This window comes from Aulonocara stuartgranti (assembly GCF_965226115.1).
Source record: "Aulonocara stuartgranti genome assembly, chromosome: 10".
NCBI classification, from domain to species: Eukaryota; Metazoa; Chordata; class Actinopteri; order Cichliformes; family Cichlidae; genus Aulonocara; species Aulonocara stuartgranti.
This window is the reverse complement of record NC_138946.1, coordinates 20,173,905-20,193,929: the sequence shown is the minus strand read 5'-3', so window position 1 is coordinate 20,193,929 and position 20,025 is coordinate 20,173,905. Positions and strand designations below refer to the sequence as shown.

Genomic DNA, 20,025 nt, shown 5'->3' with positions numbered 1-20,025 from the left:
TTGCAACAACCTGTCGCATGGACATTTTTATTGAAAATTTACAAGTTGTCAAATATGTGTGTGTGTTTTGAATTTCGATTAGAGGGTGTAGTGCTTTGATCAGGTAAGGCTAAAAGCGGTATCCAGAGACTGTCTGTCTCCAGTGCACAGCTATCTACTAATTAATGTTAAATAACAATCCAATAAAATCCAAGCAGACTCTCCAAAACAGGAGCACAGATTTCTTGGATGGGCTGTACCTCACAGCGAGTCATATTATTTGGCAGATAATTCCTTTAAAACTCCTTTAAAAGTCACCAACACCACAAACTCGTCTGAGAGGTCTGGTTCTGTGACTCAAATTAGTGAAGTAGAAGCCCAGTGGAAAGCTTCCTGTGTCAACACCCGTCCCTCAGCCAACGTGGTCTAACTTTTAGGATAAAATAAGATGTAAACAGCTTACAGAGAATTTGTTTTATATCAGGCTGTGAAGATGGTGAACACATAAATCTACGGGGATTGACTTGCTTTTTGAGTAAGCCTCAAGTGGCCACTCCAGGAACTGCAAGATTATGAAGCTTCCACGTTGGCTTTCGTTTCCAGCCCCAGAGGCTGGCTCTTGGTGTGAACACACTTATGCACTAAAGATAGCGAGAATAACGATGGAAGCATGCGAGACTCTGAGACTCATCTACGGATACGAGAAGGCAGAGCTGATCACATTGGTCTTAGTGTAATTACTGAGTTGATTTCCATTCCCTGCTATGCAATGATTCTGTGATTAATTTAGTTTTACAGCTTCATACTCACTATCTCTTATCCAGGTGGGGAAGTAGATACAGACAGCCAAAGTGCGGAGTGTTTTTAATTAGAAAATATCCGTGGTGGAAGGCCCAGTATGGTGGGCTTGTGTACGAGCTTGTGATCAGCTTGGTGAGCAGAGACTTGGAGAGCATAGCTATATTCCCAGCTTCCCCCCCGGTGACAGTGCTGGGCTAGTGCCATCGCCATGGCGATGGGGGGAGTGTGTGTATGTGTGTGTGTGTGTGTGTGTCTGGGGGTGGTGGCTGAGGCCTTTCATTATTAATGTGCACCGCGGCGTCCTTACCTCCTCTGAGCCCGCACAGCTCACTGCCTGACCTGCCATCCAAGGGAGAGGGAGTGGGGAGGGGGGACTGAGAAGGCAGAGATAAAGAAAGAGAAGTGAGCCAGAGAGAAAGAAAGAGACAGCACGACGTGTGTACAGGGTGCAAGCGTCTGAGTGTAACGTAGAAACTGGATTTTACATTTAGCAGATTTCAGATTAACATCTTTTCACTGTGAGTGCTGAGGTTCTGGGTGTGGTTGCAGGTGACAGCGGCTCCTGCCTGCTGAGTTGTAGCAGCCCAAGGGTTGGGGTGAGAGGGTCATGTGGTGGAGGTTGCGGTTGTCTCCATACAGAGGGGTGTACGGCTGGTGAGCAGGCCTGTCACATTGGGAAAATCCTGGAATCTTATCACCGCCTCACAGACACTGAGCCGCACTGATCTACTCACCCTTGTTGCCAGCAGACATGCCCTTCCCCCATCCAAATGCCCCTGCACAGGCTGGCCCCTTCTCAGCTCAGTCGCCACCTTCTTCGAACAGGGAGATAGCAGCGACTGATGCAGTCCAATTGTTGAGGAGGGGAGGAATGTTGCTTGTAAAATGTGACTAACAGGAAGAAAAACACAAGCTCCTCAAGTAAGTACAAGGCGCAACCCTGGTTTTAGTAATTGACCGAATGTAAGTCAAGTCACGGTAAAAAGCAGAATGAGGTACAAGAGGCTATTTAAAGATACATATGTCCTTAAAGTTGTTTTTTAAAGCATAATCTCACCAAACAACATTGTTGTTTTAGAGCTGTGGTGTAAAAAAACAACATTAGCCTTCATAAAAAATAGTCAATATGATGCCTCATTAATTGGACTATTTCTATATTCTCTTAATGTAATGTAGGAGGACTGTAAACGGTTTTAATAAAGCGATTCTATCTTAGGCTATTTATCTGTTTCAGCGTATTGCAGGAACGTGGATGAAAGATTGGTCTCATGGTAGACCATTTCTTTGTCTCACTGCATGCTCTGCAGAACAGTTACAGCAGCAACAAAGGTCATTTATGATACTGTTCTAGCTGTGTTAGAACTTGTATCTCCAACCTTACAAAATATTCAGTGACTTTTTACATATTAATATTAAATTTGTTCACTGGAAAAAATGATCCCGTGTGTTAGATGCTCCCAAAACATTTTTTTCCTCTTACTCGAACTGTTGATTGCTATTGAAAAAAATTGAATTAAATTCAGATGTAATTATATATTGCCAGGTCACAACAACAACAACAACAACAACAACAACAACAACAACAACAACACTCCCTCAAGATCCTTTTTACTTGTAAAGGTAAAGAAAAAATAGTCTTCAGAGAGTTTTCTCTGTGATTCTTCTGCTTAGGACATTCAGTTTAAAGACTGTGCACGCCTTTTTGTTAAATCCTCAAAAAAAGCTCCCCTCTGAGTCTTTTACTACACAACCATTTTTAATATAGTTATGATTAGGTTATATTAGTAAATAAACTAACTTACTAAGTTAAATCGATTCTTCACTTGTGTGAAAACATGTACAATAATAAAAACCTTGTATAAAATTCTACCTTTGCATTGATGCACCTGATTCAAGTAGAAATCTGATGAAGCTGATGTTTGTTTCTCCAGTGCTGCCTCATGAACTTAGTGATAATGCTAACATAGGTATGTGCTAATATATATCCGTACTCAAGGAACAAATTCATGATGAAGGAAGCAATGCATGATTACAGTTTAATCTTGAAACCCTCGGTCATAGATCAGAGCAGACTACAGCTATGGTGAAATTAATCAAAGTGATATTATGTCAACCAGCTGAAGCTCCAGTTGTTAAATGTGAGTCTGGGTGTTTTCTAATTATCTGTCTCCACTGTCTTATTATTTTTACTAGAGGTCTATTAAAGATATAACATACAGGCTTAATGGTAACACTGAAAGCTATGACATGACTCATAAAGAAACTATTTCAGGTATTTAGATGACATTTGGGTCTTAAGGCCCATCCACCACCATCCCATTTGAGCTGTTGCTCATATTTGTACTGAAGAATAACAAAAACTGTCAACAAAAGAAGGAAAAGTACAGTTAATATATTTTATACTTAGTTTTTTTCTTCATCATGCTTCTTTTAAAAAAGATTATTATGTACATGCAGTAGTAAGTAATAATCAAGTCACCAAAGACAATGAAGCAATAACACAGAAAAAACCTTCGTGAACCCCAAACAGTTTAGCAGCTTTCTGATATTTGGTGAAACCGAACTGCCTTAAAAGCGATTAGAAAGGATTTTAAAGTTAGTCCCATTTTTATTTTTATTTTTTTTACAGAAAGCTGATGTGATGAAATCAACACTTTGTCACCAATGGAGTGCAGCTGAATCAATCTTTCACAAACTACCTGCGTGTGTGAAATAATAACTCGCACAAGTAAACACATAAGATCAGAGAGGAATCAAGCATAGCAAAGGATTCATCTCATTTTGGGTATGAATGAGAAAAATAGTCACTTTCTCCTTTGCCACCGCAGCCCTGTCCTCTTGACACCTGCGGATGGAACAAAGTTACTTTGAGCTGCTTCGACAAGTATTGTAAAACTCACTCGCTCACTAAAGGCATTATGGCGCTTCCTGCTGAAGTCTAAGTAAACTAAATAAAAGCCAACAGCTGCGTCTTCATAAATAAAAATGATGCGTTAAGCAGAGTCTCAATTGTTGGAGTCAGACTGAAGATCCGTTGTAACTTTTTAACCTGAAACTCTACACAGATGGAATCAGGGAAAGTCTGTTTGTGGGTGTTTCAGCACAAATGTCGTTAAAATATGAGCTGGTGGCTGAATTTAATGGAGCACTGTGCAGTATTTCTAACTTCTTCTGTTCTGAGTGGTGACCAAAAAAAAAAAACCACCACGCTGAGCTCTAAATGAAACCTTTCTATTGAAATTATTACATTAAAAGCTGCTGCTGCAAGAAGCTGTAAGTATACTTCATGCTGCTCTGCTGTAATATATAATCAAACTTCATTCATAAACTACCTTTGAACGAATCACGACATTTCTATATAAGGCTTGAGACTTGTTATATGAGTCTGCTAATCCAATCCATTCTTAGTAATTACAGAGAATGGATTGGATTATGAAAGCACGGTTCATTTTTATGTGCAATAAATGATCTAAAAGCAATTTTGATCATCAGATTTATGCTTTCATTTATCTAAAACTGGGAAGCAAAAGAACTGAGTAACTAAAGTTCATCTGTCAAAATCTCACCAGCAGTTTCTCGGATTTAAATATATTATTGATAACCAGAGGGCTGACTAAGGGCATGTTCATGATTAGGAAAATTACAGAGGATCGGCACAATTTAAGGTGACCTCTAAGACCTCTAACCTCTAAGTCCATTTATACTTAAAAAAAAATAAGTTAAAACAGTTAAAAACAAAACAATTGAGGCTACAAATGTATGACATTCTTAAGATGACACACAGACCAATGACTCTGTGACACTGGCTAGACTGTGAGATTAAAAAGGTTGGGGGTGAATAGGATGTGAGTTGAACAACACTAGGCCAGATTTTTTACACATAAATATCTGTGAATGAGCACAGTGACACAATCTTGCGCAACCCATTACAATTTCTATCTAACTTTGAAAAAAAAAATCCTATTAAACAGGCCCTGAAGACATGTCCATGTCAACTCTGATAGGGACACTGCTCGGGACAAGCATGAGGATAAAGCCATCTCTGTGTAAAGCTTTAAAATGCAGTTTTTTGGTATGCTTGGGCAGGTTGGGATGTACTCCTGCACGCTGCTAAGATCATGCTCCAGCAATGATATAAAAGCCACAGAGTCTGGGTCAGGCCTTTTCTGGTTTTGGTGTTTTCTCTGAAGATAGAATTGAATCCTAAATGTCAATATTAAAAATGGTCTTGATATGTATTTATGATTTTTTTTATACCAACTTAGTATATTTAACAATTTTATCTCTTAACATGAAACAATCCAGTTTAATATAACAGGCCTACACCTGATGTATTTTATATATATATATATATATATATATATATATATATATATATATATATATATATATATGTGTGTGTGTGTGTTTGTGTGTGTGTGTGTGTGTGTGTATATATATTAGGGGTGCAACGATACTCGTATCGATATTGAACCATTCGATACAGTGCTTTTGGTTCGGTACGCATATGTATCGAACAATACACAATTTTAATTTATTTTATCAACTTTCCTTCTGACGATGCTGTCTGTGTTGAGCGCTCAGTGGATCTGCACTCAACAGTGCAGCCTAGGCGGAGTAGTCGAACGCAGATCCACTGAGCATAGGGCAAGCTAGCGAGACAGAAGTTAAGCTCTCCTTGCAACATGCCAAATTGAGCCTCCCCCACCCTCATTCAGATCTGGCGTTTGGAATTATTTTGGTTTTCATGTGACGTATGACCCTGAAGGTAAGCGCGTCATGGACTAAAGTAAAACAGTATGTTGGATGTGCCATGCAATGCTCAATTACATTGGTGGGAACTAGTGTGTTAGCGCAGTTAGCTCGTTAACGTGTTGGCCGTCCAGCGTGGGGCTACCGCGGATCGCCCCGTGCACGGGGCGATCCGCGGTAGCTCGTTAACGGAGATTTGCCGTGTTGTGGCGTTAACGTCATTTCAACGAGATTTACGCTGACAGCACTAGTGGGAACACAACGAATATGACTGCACATTTACTCCGACATCATCCTAGTGCAAAGACAAGTGGAAGCAGTCAAAAACAACAAGCACGCATGCTACAAACTTTACCCGAGTCGTTTAGACAGCCGTTAGCACATGATTCTCCTTATGGGGACCTGATATGTTTAATATGCTGCTGAGAATATAGCCCAGAAGAAGCGGATAGTATAGCTTTTATTTTGGAAAGAGACATTTCTCTGTAATAAACTCTCTTTTCCAAAGATGATTAATTTCTCGATCAGATAGATTTATTTATTTTTATTACTTTGTTGTTTCAGCAACATTAAATTTAAAAACTGTACTTTTGAGTTAAAATATATATTTATAATTTTAATAAATGACAAATTAAAAAGGCATGAACATTTTATTTTGTATCGAAAAAATATCGAACCGTGACACCAAAGTATCGAACCGAACCGTGAATTTTGTGTATCGTTGCACCCCTAATATATATATATGTATACTTTTGAGCGTGCACAACCACTAATATACAAACAGAAATATACAAATAAACACACAGTTTTGAGCAGACACAAAGACAGTCTTTCTTTCTTTCTTACACACACACACACACACACACACACGCACACACCCGAGAACACGTAGGAACAGATTAAGTCCAAATCAATGGCTGTGGCTGGACTGGGAGAGAGATTTCACCCAGGGTTCTCGTTAAGGTCTGACACATGCGGCAAAGGCTCGAGGGAGTGTTATTACCAGGGTGATGGTTGAAAAGACACTCGTTTCTCCACGGTGCGTCCTGCGGGAAAATGCATCGTGCAGCCATGGAAACCATAAGGCTAGGTGTTATGCTATAATTGGGGCAGCGTTTTTAACGGTGCAGCTGCACTGCCAGGTATGCCACTGTCTTCAAATGAGAAATTACAGTGGAGCCACAGCAGAGGAGATGCAACTGATTTTCAAGAACTCTTTGTTTTCTTCCCGTGTGATTTCTTTTTGATTTGTTTGATCAAACGCACTCCCACACAGAGACCGGGACAAAGATAATTCTATCAGACAAGTTGGAACATTTAAATAAAAAGCCTGCGTTAACCATACCTGCCTGCTCCTACGTGTTTTTATTATTATTTTTTCTTGGTGTTTACATTGTGCAACCTGTTTCAATTTGCTGACTAGCAATTACTCTTCAGTCTGGGTAAAACCGGCATCAGGAACCACAGCATAAGATGGAGGAAGAAGAGGAGAGAAAAGAAAGGAGGAGGAGGGACTGTGAGGAGAAGAGGGGAAAGATGGTCGCCGGCCAATCCCTGCTCAGTCTCTGTAACTTGGTTGATTACAATCAATTTCCTTGGTATCGATGGCCTCCCTGGCCCCGAGCTGCACTCCCTCCTGCACTTTGCATGGTACGTGCTTTGTGTACCATGACATGACTCACACTCAACCACGTCCAACACCCCCACCCACTCCAACCCCGGGCTTTTACCACCTGCAGTCCTCCGATCCTGGCCTTGAGAAATGTCAACAGCTGCGTAACTGTGTTCTGGAGGAGGGGGTATAAGCAAGCATGTGAACGACCCAAATGTTTCCACACCATGCTCTCTTTTAGAGTTGGTTTAAACTCTGGGCTGTGCAGCATTTTTATTAGCTGGCGAGCTCGCGAGCGTGATAGATGTGAAGCAAGCTTGGGTGGTGCTCTTGCTGCAGTGAGGAGGAACTCAGGAGAGACGAGGTGGAAATGATGGGATGAAGTTTGGTCGTGACGCGTTGGGCTGAAAGCCCCCCAAATCTGTATTTGTTCTGGGGAATGTGAAACTGTCCTCCCTCCGGCATGTGCGAGGGCGCATCCCGCTCGCTCTATCTCTGCACACTTGGCACGCTCCATCCGAATTAATTGCATCTCTGTGAGGGAGAGAGTGAGATGGATAGAGAGCGAGAGGGAGAGAGGTTTAGTCCTTCTGTTGGGCTAGTCTTGCTACAAGGGGAGTCATTTAAAATTCTGCCTCCCATGTGGCTCCTGGTTTTCACTTTAATGACCCCCCCCCCTTCCCTCCACCTTTTCCTTTTCTTTTTTTTTTACCCCATGACTTTCCTGAGTTTGGAGCCCCGAGCACAGAGTCCTATGCCTGCATGATGCTGATATCATCTTATTCATTCATGTATGCAAATTTAAAAAAAAAAAAAATGTTGTGTTGACTGACATCACAGCCGACGGTGACAAAATACTGTATGCACCTTTTCTTTGTCACCACACGTCTCCACCCTCCTTCACCTCTGGAAGCATACATTGCCGAGATCAACAATGCTATAGCTTATGCTACAGGTTACCATGGGCGGTTTTTCCTGCCCGTTTGAGCACCACATTTTCCCAGTTACTGCTTCAACTGTGGCAAAGATAAGTGTTCTTTAAATTACTCGCATTTATATTTGACTAGACACATTGCTTCGTTTTGTAACACATTAGAATAAAATCCCCCACCTTCTGTTTACAGTGTGAAAACTGCCTGCTACTAAGTAATGAACCATCAAATCAGGATCATAACAAATACTGTATATTGACCAATTTCAGCGATTTTTCCGAGGTCCAGCTCTACATGCGGACATGTCTGGGTGTTTTTGTAGCAGAGGCAGCAGAAGAAGGCCCTTGCGGACTGTTATCTGTTGCCGTGTTTCCCGGCGTTACAGTGAAGATTCTTGAGAGACACGATAGGAAATGGCCTCAGTAAGATAAAGCCAAGCTTTCTGCATGGTTCTCTGCAGGGGCCACTGCCTCTCTCTCTCTCACACACACACACACATTTTCTGTTTGAGGTGGGGGTAGAGTGGTATGGGCTGTAGGACAGCGACGGCCCACAAGGTCAGAGTAGGCAGTGTATATGGTTGTTTTTCTCTGTTTTTTTTCCTCTCTCTGTCTCTCAGCAGTGGAGCTGTGTGCTGCCTCCCCGGGTCTCTCCTCTATCTGGTCAATACCACCACGCAGCTTCTGACGATCAATGGAGGGTCAATACCTCTCAGACGCCTGCCTCTTTGTGCTCTCACTGAGTTAGCAACCACCTACCCTGGCCATCCTTTTTTTTTTTTTTTTTAACTTTTTCTTTTTCACTCCCAGTTTTTTTATGACCCCAGCTCTCACTTAAATACATGAACCTCCTAAAACTGGAGACACGCTGCAGTAAATCTGAAGGAAAGCGCGTACGCTTTCTGCCAGATAGCATAAACCTTTTCCCCTCATCACGCATGCAGATGAGCGTATAGTGGCCGATTGTCTGTGGAAACGTCTTCTCATCTTTACATTGTACAGAGACGTTATGAATCACAGTAGTATGATGTACAACTAAAGCTAAACACAGTCTTTACTCAGTGATTATTGCATTTAATGGCTCTGGCTCAGGCCACCTACATAATGAACTTCACTTCGCTTCACGGGTAGGTGGGGCCAGATTGAGTTTAAAAAGTCCACTCCTGAAAGCGCAAAGTCAAGCTTGAAGCAGTTCATATAGGACACTCAGTCATGCATGCTATCAGCTGACCCATGAGCAGCCAAGTTACAATCAGACTGACAATAAGTCGGTCTGTTTAAGCCAACGTGGCTCACACTCATTCCTGAAGCACATTCACGCTGCTGCTGCTCATGATCGTTTTTTGTGACTCTTTCCTGCACCATTCCACAAAAACAGTCTGTTGGTGGTATCTGGTGACTTTTGGACGAGTTTTGTCAGTACAATATATTTCGCATTGTTTGTAATCCTGGAAGGCTTTGAGCCCCTTGCCATTTCTTAAGGGATTGCACAAAAATACTGCAGTGGGAAGAGGGACTGGGTTTTAGAGGAGGTCCTGGTCTTTAATACTCATTTCCAGCATCATGTTTTTATGCTTGATTGTAGGTTTTCTGGTCCAAACTAATTCTAACGTTCCCATCTCAGTCACTAAGATAAGAGATTTTAGCTCCCCGTCATTTAAGGTCACTTTCCTTCGATTGGCCGCACTTCACAAACAAAAAGATTTAAACAGCACATGAGTGGGGCTTCTGTACTCATAGCTAGGGGTTTGTGCCTCAGTTGGCAATATTCAGAACATCCTAGCAGACATAAGAGAGCTAAGATGCTAAACATGGAGCTGTCAGGCAGGAGGAAATGAAGAAGACCACAAAGACGATTCATGGATGTAGTGTAGGAGGACATGCAGAGGGTGTGACAGAAGAAGATAGGGATAGGGTGAGATGGGGCAGATTGTCCACTGCATTGACCCCTAAAGGGAGCAACTGAGAGGAGAAGTCTGAAGCTGAGCATTTAGAGCAGAGTTAAACATTAGCTTTTGTCTAACAGGGATTATTTTCTGCCCATTTTTAATATGAACATCTAACACTGTAAGAATACTTGTATCCATCCATCCATTATCTTTCCAATTGAGGGTCTGTCCCAGTTCTCATAGGGTGATACACCAGGATACAACAGTCCATAGATTGCCAATCCATCATGGGGCAAAAACAGAGAGACAGACAACACCTACGACCAATTTAGAGAACATATAAACTCTACACATAAAGGCACTAGCAGCAAGACCTTCTTGCTGTGAGGCCACAGTGTTAACTACTGCAGTCTGTGCTGCCCAGACTTGTACATGAGTATTTCTATTTGAAATAAAATAAGGAAAAGCAAAATAGGCCCCACTTAAAATCTCATTATGGATCTCTTATTATGCATGCTAACGTTGCAGAGAATCCAGGTATAATACACAGCGAAGGACACCTAAATCTCTGTCTTATACATATACTGTACATAAAAGATGTAGCTGCTGGTTTGTGAAGGTCCCACTCTAAAGCCTCACTGTTAGCACTGATAAGTGCTGTGTCAGTTTTGTTGGAGCCAGAGGTTACCATATTTGGATGAGCATGTGGAGTGCTAAGTTCTTACCCAAGATGGGTGCACAGACACATACACACAGACACAAACACATATGCAAATTCATGCTAAGTAATATTTATTAGATAGTGTGTGAGTAAAAATAACAATTCCTCAAACCCTAGTTTTTGGCTGGTCAACTGCATTAAAATGTTGCTAAAGACAACAGCACAACAAATACAGTCGAATGGTCCAGTTTGAGGTTGGCTACAGCTGCCTGTGTTGGCATCCACCTTTCAGGTGATGCAGCCAGAAGCAAAACTTCAAGCCAAGACAAAATTTAAAGGGTGACTTATTGAAAACATCAATGCCTGATTAGTTATTATTAAGGGGTAAAACATGAGATATTGGTGTTGAAGAGTGTGTAAAAGCATCATTATAAAAAAGATGCTACATCTGTTATGCTAACTATAGCTGCTGGATATGAGCACTTGAAGAGTCTTAAGTTTGGCTACTCTGCTTCTAAAAAAAAATCATATTATTAGCTGTAGCAGTTTTATTCTATTATAAGAGTAACAGTTTTTACCACAATGCAACTCTTTTTGTAGAGGTAGGAAAAAATCTCAGCAGCAGGCGGCTCACACCTACCCACCAGATGTTAATCATATAGAAATTAATAAAAGGAACACAAATATTAGAAAACAAAAGTTTATTCTTTGCATTTCTAATTAAAACAAACTGAATCACTGTAATGCACGACAGTACTCATGAGACGGGGAAAAGTAGAAGGAAGATTGATTTTTTCAACACTGAACAGCAAACACAAGCCAAACACAGTAGGCTATTAAAAACACCCACAGAGCCATTTGGCATTGTTCTACTGGAAACCCAATATTCTGCAGAGAAAAATCAAGTGGGGATAAACAAACAAACAAACTGTATTAAAACTGTATTTTGACTATATTTTGACCCCTCAATAATAACGACACTAAGCGATCTGTGCTCTGTTTTTGTCACAGTCACCTCGCAGTTTCAGACATGCAGATTTTCAGTAAGGTCAACAAGTTGTTGGACAATGACAGACCTTTTAAAATTTCCCCTCTCTGCACGATATATAATTAAAAAACAAAGCAAACAAAAAAAAACAACAACCGCGATGTGATTGAAGTCCAGACTTTAACTTTTACTTCAAGGGACTTAACACAAGTTTTGAATTAAATGTTTAGGAATTACAGCCATTGTTATACACAGACACAAGTTTTCAGAGGCTTAGAAGCAATTGAACAAATTAGCATTGTTTTAAATATAAGAACAGTCAATGACTGAAGTCTCTCTCTGTCTTCATATTTCTCAGTAACTTCAGTAAACACATGTTCTGTTGGGCTGAGATCAGGTGAATGGCTTAACTATTGAAAAATATCTCATTTCTTTACCTCAAGAAACTCTTGGGTTGCTTTTACAGTAAGCTTTGGGTCATTATACATTTGCACTGTGAGCCACCATTTGATTAATTTTACAGCATTTGGCTGAATATGAGCGCAGAGTATTGCGCTGTACAATTCACAGTTCATCCTGCTACTTCTATCAGCAGTCACATCATTAATAAACACTAGTGAACCGGTTCCACTGGCAGCCATATATTCTCATGCCATAACACTGACTCCACCATGTCTGACAGATGAAGTGGTGTGCTTTGGATCATAAGCTGTTTCTCTCCTTCTCCATCCTTTTCTCTTCCCATCATTCTGGTAAAAGTCCAACTTGGTCTTTTTCAGATCTGTGCCGCTTCTTTGAAATGTTTTCTGGCAAATTGAAAGTGTGACCTTATTTTTCTTGAGTGTAACCAGTGATTTGCTTCATGAATGTACTTCCATTCATGAAGGTGTTTATTGGTTGTAGATTGAGACAATGATACATCCACCTCCTCAAGAATGTTTGAAACTTGGATAGATTTGTGAAGTCGTTTTCCTTAACCATGAAAATAATTCCATCATCATCCGCTTTAGAGGTCTTCGTTCAGGCCTTTTTGGTGTTACTGAGCTTGCCAGTGCATTCATTCTTTTTAAGAGCGCACTAGATTTTTCCTGTATCGAGAGTTCCAGTGAACAATTACCAACAAGATCAACACTTAGAATCAGCTCCACATGTTTTATCTGCTTAATAGCTTCATTTAATAAGGAGGAAACAGGCCTCACCTGACCATGAAACTGATTATCAATCAACTGTCCAATTGATTTTCAGCCTCTGAAAATGGGAGACTGTGTTTAGAAATTCTCAGTACAGGTCACAAGTCTGCACTTAAATCACACACTGAAAATTTTTACATTAACTAGGGTTGTGTCCAAAAAAAAAGTACACAAAAATCATACGGTCCTAACTGTAACTATTGAAATGAAAATTTGCAAAGAATGCTCTTCAAATTCCAGCCTAATCATCAAAAACACATAAAAAATAATTTTTAAGTCAGACAAAGGTTTCATAAGGTTTCGTACTGAGAAAGTGGATGACGTTTGCGGCTCTTGACCATCTGTGGTTCGGATTGTTTTGTAGGTTTTTGACACCTCCCCAAAGAAATCTCAGTAATAAACAGAGATGGGCAGTAACGCGTTACTTGTAACGCGTTACTGTAATCCGATTATTTTTTTCAAGTAACTAGTAAAGTAAGGGATTACTATTGCAAAAATTAGATTACCGTTACTTTCCCGTAGGAACGCTGCGTTACTGCGTTACTAAAACCGTGATTTTTTTGCGAGAATGTCTCATGACAGTGACGTAAGCGAGTGCTACGGTTGTGACAACAGCTGTGTGCAGATCAACAATGGATCATATATCGAGTGCGGGAGAGAGTATGAGTGTGCAGCGTTTAAAGCGTGGAAGTACTGACCTTACTTTGAGTTTGATTCCATAAAAAGTGACAAAAACATTAGTGTCCATTAGCATTGTGCGTGGGAAGAAAACATCTTTTTACAGCGAAAAAAACCCCTAAACTTCCAAGCAAGCTCTGAGTGCGCTATGACATAATGGAAAATTCACAGAGAAACTGCCGTATCCTTCCACTGACCGCTGCGGCACACCTGCACCAGGGTAAACCTCCGCCTACCCAACTCCTGCTGTACAGGTGAAAATAGAGCAACAGGACCGCTAGTCTTTGATTTTATTTATTTTCTGCTGTGTTTTACTTGCATCTATTTGAAAGAGTGAGTGTAAACACAAAAAAAAAAAATATTTTATGTGCTGGAATGTGCAGAAAATAGGTTTAAATATTAAACAAATTTCTTCCAGTCAGAGAATGTTGCATATAATTAAATTTTTGCTTGATGCATAAAGTTAAAAGATTAAAATTAATAAAACTATAAAAGTTTTAAAAAGAGACTTTTCCATTTGATTACATTTTGTATGATGGATTATGCAGAAAAAGTAGAATTGGGCTGAAAGATCTATCGCTTTATCACCTATTCAGGTTGTAAATCGTGTTTTTAAAAAGTAACTAAGTAACTAAGTAATTAATTACTTTTGAAAATAAGTAATCAGTAAAGTAACGGGATTACTTTTTGGGGGAAGTAATCAGTAATTAGTTACTGATTACTTTTTTCAAGTAACTTGACCAACACTGGTAATAAATGTAGCAATTTCTTTTCTGATGTTTCAAGGTGACTTGTTTGGTAACATGGACCTCTTCAGCAGGGGTCAAAACATGCACCGAGCTTAGCTTATTGACGCATAGAGCATCCGCATGCTCTTAAGAGGTCATGCACGTCAACACTGATTGTTTTAATCCCTTTAAACAATTGATCAGTGCTGTCATTTTCTGATGACTCTGGGCAATAAATACATATAAAATATAGTATAGTGTAGTATATAGTAAAATAGGTGTGTTTTTCTTGTAATAGAAGAGGAGTATTTGGCTACTTTGTGAGTCTTTAAGGTCTTTGAATGTCTCTGACATTGAGACAAACCATTTTCACCTCCAGAAAGAAAACAATTAAACAAACAAAGGAGAAGAACACAAACAATGCAGGACAAAAATAATTAGTAATAAGAAAAAATATCGATATCACTGGCGTCCTTCTTTCCCAGAGGCTGCACGTGGAAATGAGTTTAAACGTAGTGCGAGCCATTTATTTTTCTTGCGAGATTATTATATTTTTGGGGTTGTTTTTTTTTAAGGCAGCACGCATGTGTGTGCATGGTCGGTATAAAATCTGGTGCACCCTGGTGATTAAGAAACAGGTTTCAGTGCGTGAAGGTATCATAATCAAATACACTGTTGCACCCTTTGAATCTCTGGCAGCAGCTGACTAACATCCCCTCTCCCAAAATGACAGATGATTGGAAGGCCCCCACAGAGCCTGGTGACATTATGGTAATTGTCATTACTGGGGTTGGAGTGCGTGCGTGACTGACGCCATTAGAGAAAGTGCAATTACAGTAGGCTTTGGTGACCTTGCTGACTAGTGGAGGTCAGGGCTTCTCATTAGAGTGTAGTGGAAGGCAGCCCAGTGTCTCCACTGTGCCAATCAATAACAGCATAGCTTGGTCCGCGCTAATCATAGCATTGACGTAACCTCACGCCCTCCCACCCCCCTCCATCGCCACACATCTCCACCTAACCTTCCTCTGTCACACCTTTTAGCTTCTTAATTCCTTCCGAGCACTAAACACACATATAGAGAGCACATACAAAACAAAATAGCATTTTAAAATCAATTTTTGTGATATCTTAATCTTACACTGCAGTATTTTCTTTGGATTTTTATAACAAATTTTAGGACTTTTTATGCAGAATTATGGGTTTGTACCATAACTGTGTATTTTGGATGCATATTTAATCTTTGGGGGTTGTTATGTATCGTTTATTTTGTTTTTATGTTGTTCTTTGTCACATCACATTACATAAAATTGGGAAATGTACATTTTTAACTTATATTTTAGCGGTCTGGAGGAGAAAAAAAGGACCAAATTTACCAAAGCTTTGGGTTTTGTAACTTCGCTGGGTCAGTTCAGGTGCAGTCTATCATTTCCTTCTATTCCTCAAGCTTTTATTCACTGGCCTAGACTTCATAACCTGTGGGTGGTTTTAAAAGTTCCTTTCAGATAAGACTGAGTGTGCAATGAATGATGTATGACCAGCAGTTTTGACCACAAGGTGCACTGAAACCAAAACTCTGACAAGGTAAGATTTTTGACGTGCTTCTCTGTTTCAGATGGTGAGGTTATGTAATGTATAGACATCCACGTTTAACCCCCTAAATGCTGACCAGTTGTACTGTGGGAAATACCTGATACATGGAATTTTCTCATTTAGATATAAGCTTTGAAATGTGAGAAAATGTGTGCATTGATTTGGGTTTATTTATATCTCCCCTGCAGCAGTTACCAGCAAATCTATCTATTTTTGACTACAGGGTCTGGTTGGAATTGTAAATGACTCTGTACTTTTATCAGAGCTTTTAGCATTAGCTGTTCCTCAGTCCAAGGACACTTTGGCGTGTTGCAGTACTGGGCATCGAACCTGTACCATGTGAGCCACAGCCAGAGGAGGTGAAATACATGTATGAGACCTGTGCAGGTTTGCACGCTCTATCTCTTGATTTACTACAGGTATTTAGTTGAGCCAAATGCATGTAGTAAATCAAGTAATAATAATCTACTCTTTTCAAGCCTGACATGTAAGGTCTATTTTAATGATGGCATGAATTAATTGAAAAAAATATTGTTTTTTTTTTCAGCAGGGTTAAATCTGCAACAGTTAGAAGCAATTATTTTTGGGATAATTTGGAGATAACACCCTTAAAATAAATTAATAAGGTGTGACTTCTTTTGTTATCACTTCTAATGCTGAATAGGTGAAAATTGCCCTCCAGCTGCTTATCTTTTTGTGGCCTTTGACTGTGCTAGACCAATGTCTAGCAAGTTGTATGTGATCCAGCAGTACTGTACATCATATGTAAACCTCACTACAGTATGCTTACTCTGTGCATTTGGCTAGCCTAAGGTAGCAGCTCCATGTGCAGTGAAATCCAGCTTTTGTTACATATCAAGTCCATGATCTTCTATATTCTTCAAGTTAAAAGGTGCTTTGATGGGGAGTGAGCATACAGCTGCAAGTACATGGCCCCATATAGTTCTGCAATAGCTGGTATTATGCTGTAATGTACCTGATGAGGTTTCAGGAAGGAAGCTATAGACGCTCCTTCATCTGTGCTGTGCTAAGTCTAGTGTAAGGTTAGAGGGTATCACATCCCATTTGTAGACTGAGTAAAGGCTGCTCTGTCACACGACCACACTAAGGTGTACGCACCTGCTGCTGCTGCTGCACTGATCACATAAAACCTCTGGTCTGTAGCTCTCCCTCTTGTCAATGAAGGGATGAAATCTTAATATGGTGGGAAGCTGATAATGGCGCTGTGTTGTGAATGTGTGTAGCAGTGTGCACCGCACATGGTGGCAGGGTGAGATATGCAGTGTGGCTTGGGTGCAAGCAGTCAGGAAAACAGGCTGTGAGCTAGTTGCTTGGTTGTCTACAGAGACAGGGAGGGGGAGGGGAGGGGCGGCTGGTCAGGAAACTCCAGATCTGCCTCAGCTTTTTCTTCACTGTTTGCACTCCAGTGGTTTAGTCACCAGACCTGCCTATTAAATCAAGGGCCTCCTTTGACAAAGACTGCCAATTATGCCCCGATGAAATGCCCCGTCCTGTTCTTTTTTGTGTCCCCAACAGGGTTTTATCATTCTCTACTCCGTTTCAACTCGCTTCAATTCCTTTCTCGCTTGCTCTGTCTAACTTATTTTTCCATGTCTCGCTCCAGTGGGAAAACTGTGTGTTGCATCTCTGGCCTTTTCCCCGTGTCTGTGCAACTCTCACTAAGGCCCTGTGAAGAATGAAGAAAGACTTATGGAGGTTTTTAGTTTGGTAAAGGGAGCACTAATTGTACCTGAGGTGTAAAAATAACAGCCAGAGGCTGCTGGGAGGTTCTGCTGTTTTGTTTGCTAACAAACAGGTTCTGTCAATTTCAAGACAAGAATGAGATCAAGATCATGGCGGGGCTTTGGGGAGGGCAGTGTCCTTTCCACTATGCTGCTGAAAAATCTCAGACACATTTTTCATGCCCATAAACTTTAGTACGGACAGTTTGTATGCCTGACAAAATGAATTAGGCTCATATTTGTGCAAAAATACAACAATATACAAGCAAAAAATATAGTTACTACTACTACTATATGGCTAACTGGCCTTTATAGAGGTAGGCACTGATTATAAGAGGTTAGCTGTTTTTCCAGCGTGTGTTTTGCAGAATAGATAAATAATTTTTGAAGATATGATGTATACACTCACAAATTGTGACTGACCAAGAAGAAAAATTACTGAAGCCTTTTCTTTCATATAAGAGAAACATAAAATACATTTTATTTCTGCTATTATTATAAATATTATATTTTTCTGATGACTCTAACCCTTGGCCCTTTGGCAGACTTGGCCTGGTTCATTCCAGCATCAGGAGGAGAACTCATCATCGAACTATTTTTCATCTCTGTCACAGCAAAACGAATCACATGAGTCAGAAGTTTAAATTAGATAGCACCACATTAAGTGTCGACTCACTTTTAAAGTATAAAATCATGTTAAATTGAATTTTTACCTCACACTAAAATGGTTTGGATTTTGATGAAAAAGAGACATGCTACAGACACCTTTGTGCTTTTTGTGGTTGCAAATATATTGTAACCCCCTCCCCCCCCCCAAAACAAACAAACAAACAAACAAACAAACAAACAAACAAACAATGAGACATTTTATCATCTGTCTGTATCTTTGGATTTCCTACCTTGCCCGCCACACAATGAACCATGACACATATAACACACAAACAATGGACTTTTCTAGATTGTCTTATTTTTGAGTATTTAAACTTATACTGCTCTAGGACTCGCAACACTACATGACTTCACAAAAAAAGTAATAAAGTGTGCAAAAATCAAAATTGTGAATATAAAGACTTTCAATATGACAGATAACACACAATGTATCCATTCTACTTTCTCTTATGCATGCTGCACTTGTTGCTTTGAAGTGAGACGTGCATGAGTCAGAGCATTTTTTTAAAATAATGATGCAATAGTCACAATCAATTTTATTAACAAGAAGAGCCCAGCAGGATTAAATAGTGCAACGAAGTTCCCAGAGGTGTGAGGTATTATGATAAAGCACTCAGATACAAAACAAACCCAAAACACTTCTTGTTACACTGTAGTAGCAAGAATTCATGCCCTAATGATATACTCACTAATATACTTATAACTAGCCTGTGATAAATGCACACAAGAATTTCACTCGCATGTGCTGTGCCAGTGTGCCTGCACATGTGATGTGACAATAAAAAGTGATTTGATTTGATTTGATGTAATCTTCAGGAATGCTTATATGATCTAGTAAGCCTTTATGGGTATAAAAATAATACTGTATTTAATAAAAATCACATTTTACATTTTGTTTCAATCAATTCCTGTGTGAGCATGTCGAATTTTTTAAAAAAAGTCCAAATTCATCAAATTTTGTGCGCAGGGCTTTGCAGGACTGCACAAGCTTTGGCAATGAAGCCAGTGAATGAAGAGCTTCTCAAGCAATCAGATAGTACTTGGTGTCACATTGGGAAGTGGAGTACTGCTGAAACAAGATAGGAAATGTGTGATTTTGTGGGGGATCGTCATTCATTTGCTGGAGTATAGGACCTCACGCAGTTTAAACCTTGTTTACAACACTCACCCAAATGAAGCTGAAAGCTGCAAATCAGATTTTTTACATAAAAACATTTTTTTAAAAAAGGTCAATAAAAAAAAAATTAGAGTAATTGTTTTTGAACACCACTACATGTTAAGAGGCCACTGCAGATCTTAAAACCTAACGATGTTGTACATAGCAGAGATATAATCACATTTTTGGTGAAACGTAGACTGGCAGACCTCGCTGCTTCCTGTGATGTCGATTTCTGTGCATCACTCAATCCACTGGCTGCCTGTGGTTCGTTCGTAATGGATTGTAAACCCTGGTGCAGGCACATAGTGCTGCCGAGGCAGCCGCACCCCCCATACCTCCAGGCAATGCTCCAACACTGCACACTGCTCGTACTCCACGCTCTGCTTCCCTCTCTTGCCTGGCCCTTCCTTCTCTGGTCAGCACTCCACTGAGCCCTGGCTCTTCTATCCTGCTTCTCAAATGCTCAAATAACCTTCTCTCTACAGTCTGAACAGCAGCCACGACCTGCCTTCGGTTCTTAGGGGGGGGGGGAGACATATTACAGAAGCAAGATTTACCCTAAACAGCTTAGTATATTTTCTACTTTACACTTCACCATCATTTTTTTTTCTGTTGAATGTCTCACCCTACATATCTCTAAAAATTAAGGAACTAAT

General features: G+C 40.1%; 1 protein-coding gene across 1 annotated transcript in view; it reads right to left on the bottom strand.

Moving 5' to 3' along the window:
- The window catches only part of ppp3ca (protein phosphatase 3, catalytic subunit, alpha isozyme), a 77,655-nt gene extending 63,193 nt beyond the window's left edge, over nucleotides 1-14,462 (bottom strand). The window contains exon 1 of the mRNA XM_082550021.1: nucleotides 13,502-14,462. The gene's annotated coding sequence lies outside the window, so the exon portion shown is untranslated. The remainder of the gene's footprint in view (nucleotides 1-13,501) is intronic.
- Between the last annotated feature and the right edge of the window lie 5,563 nt (nucleotides 14,463-20,025).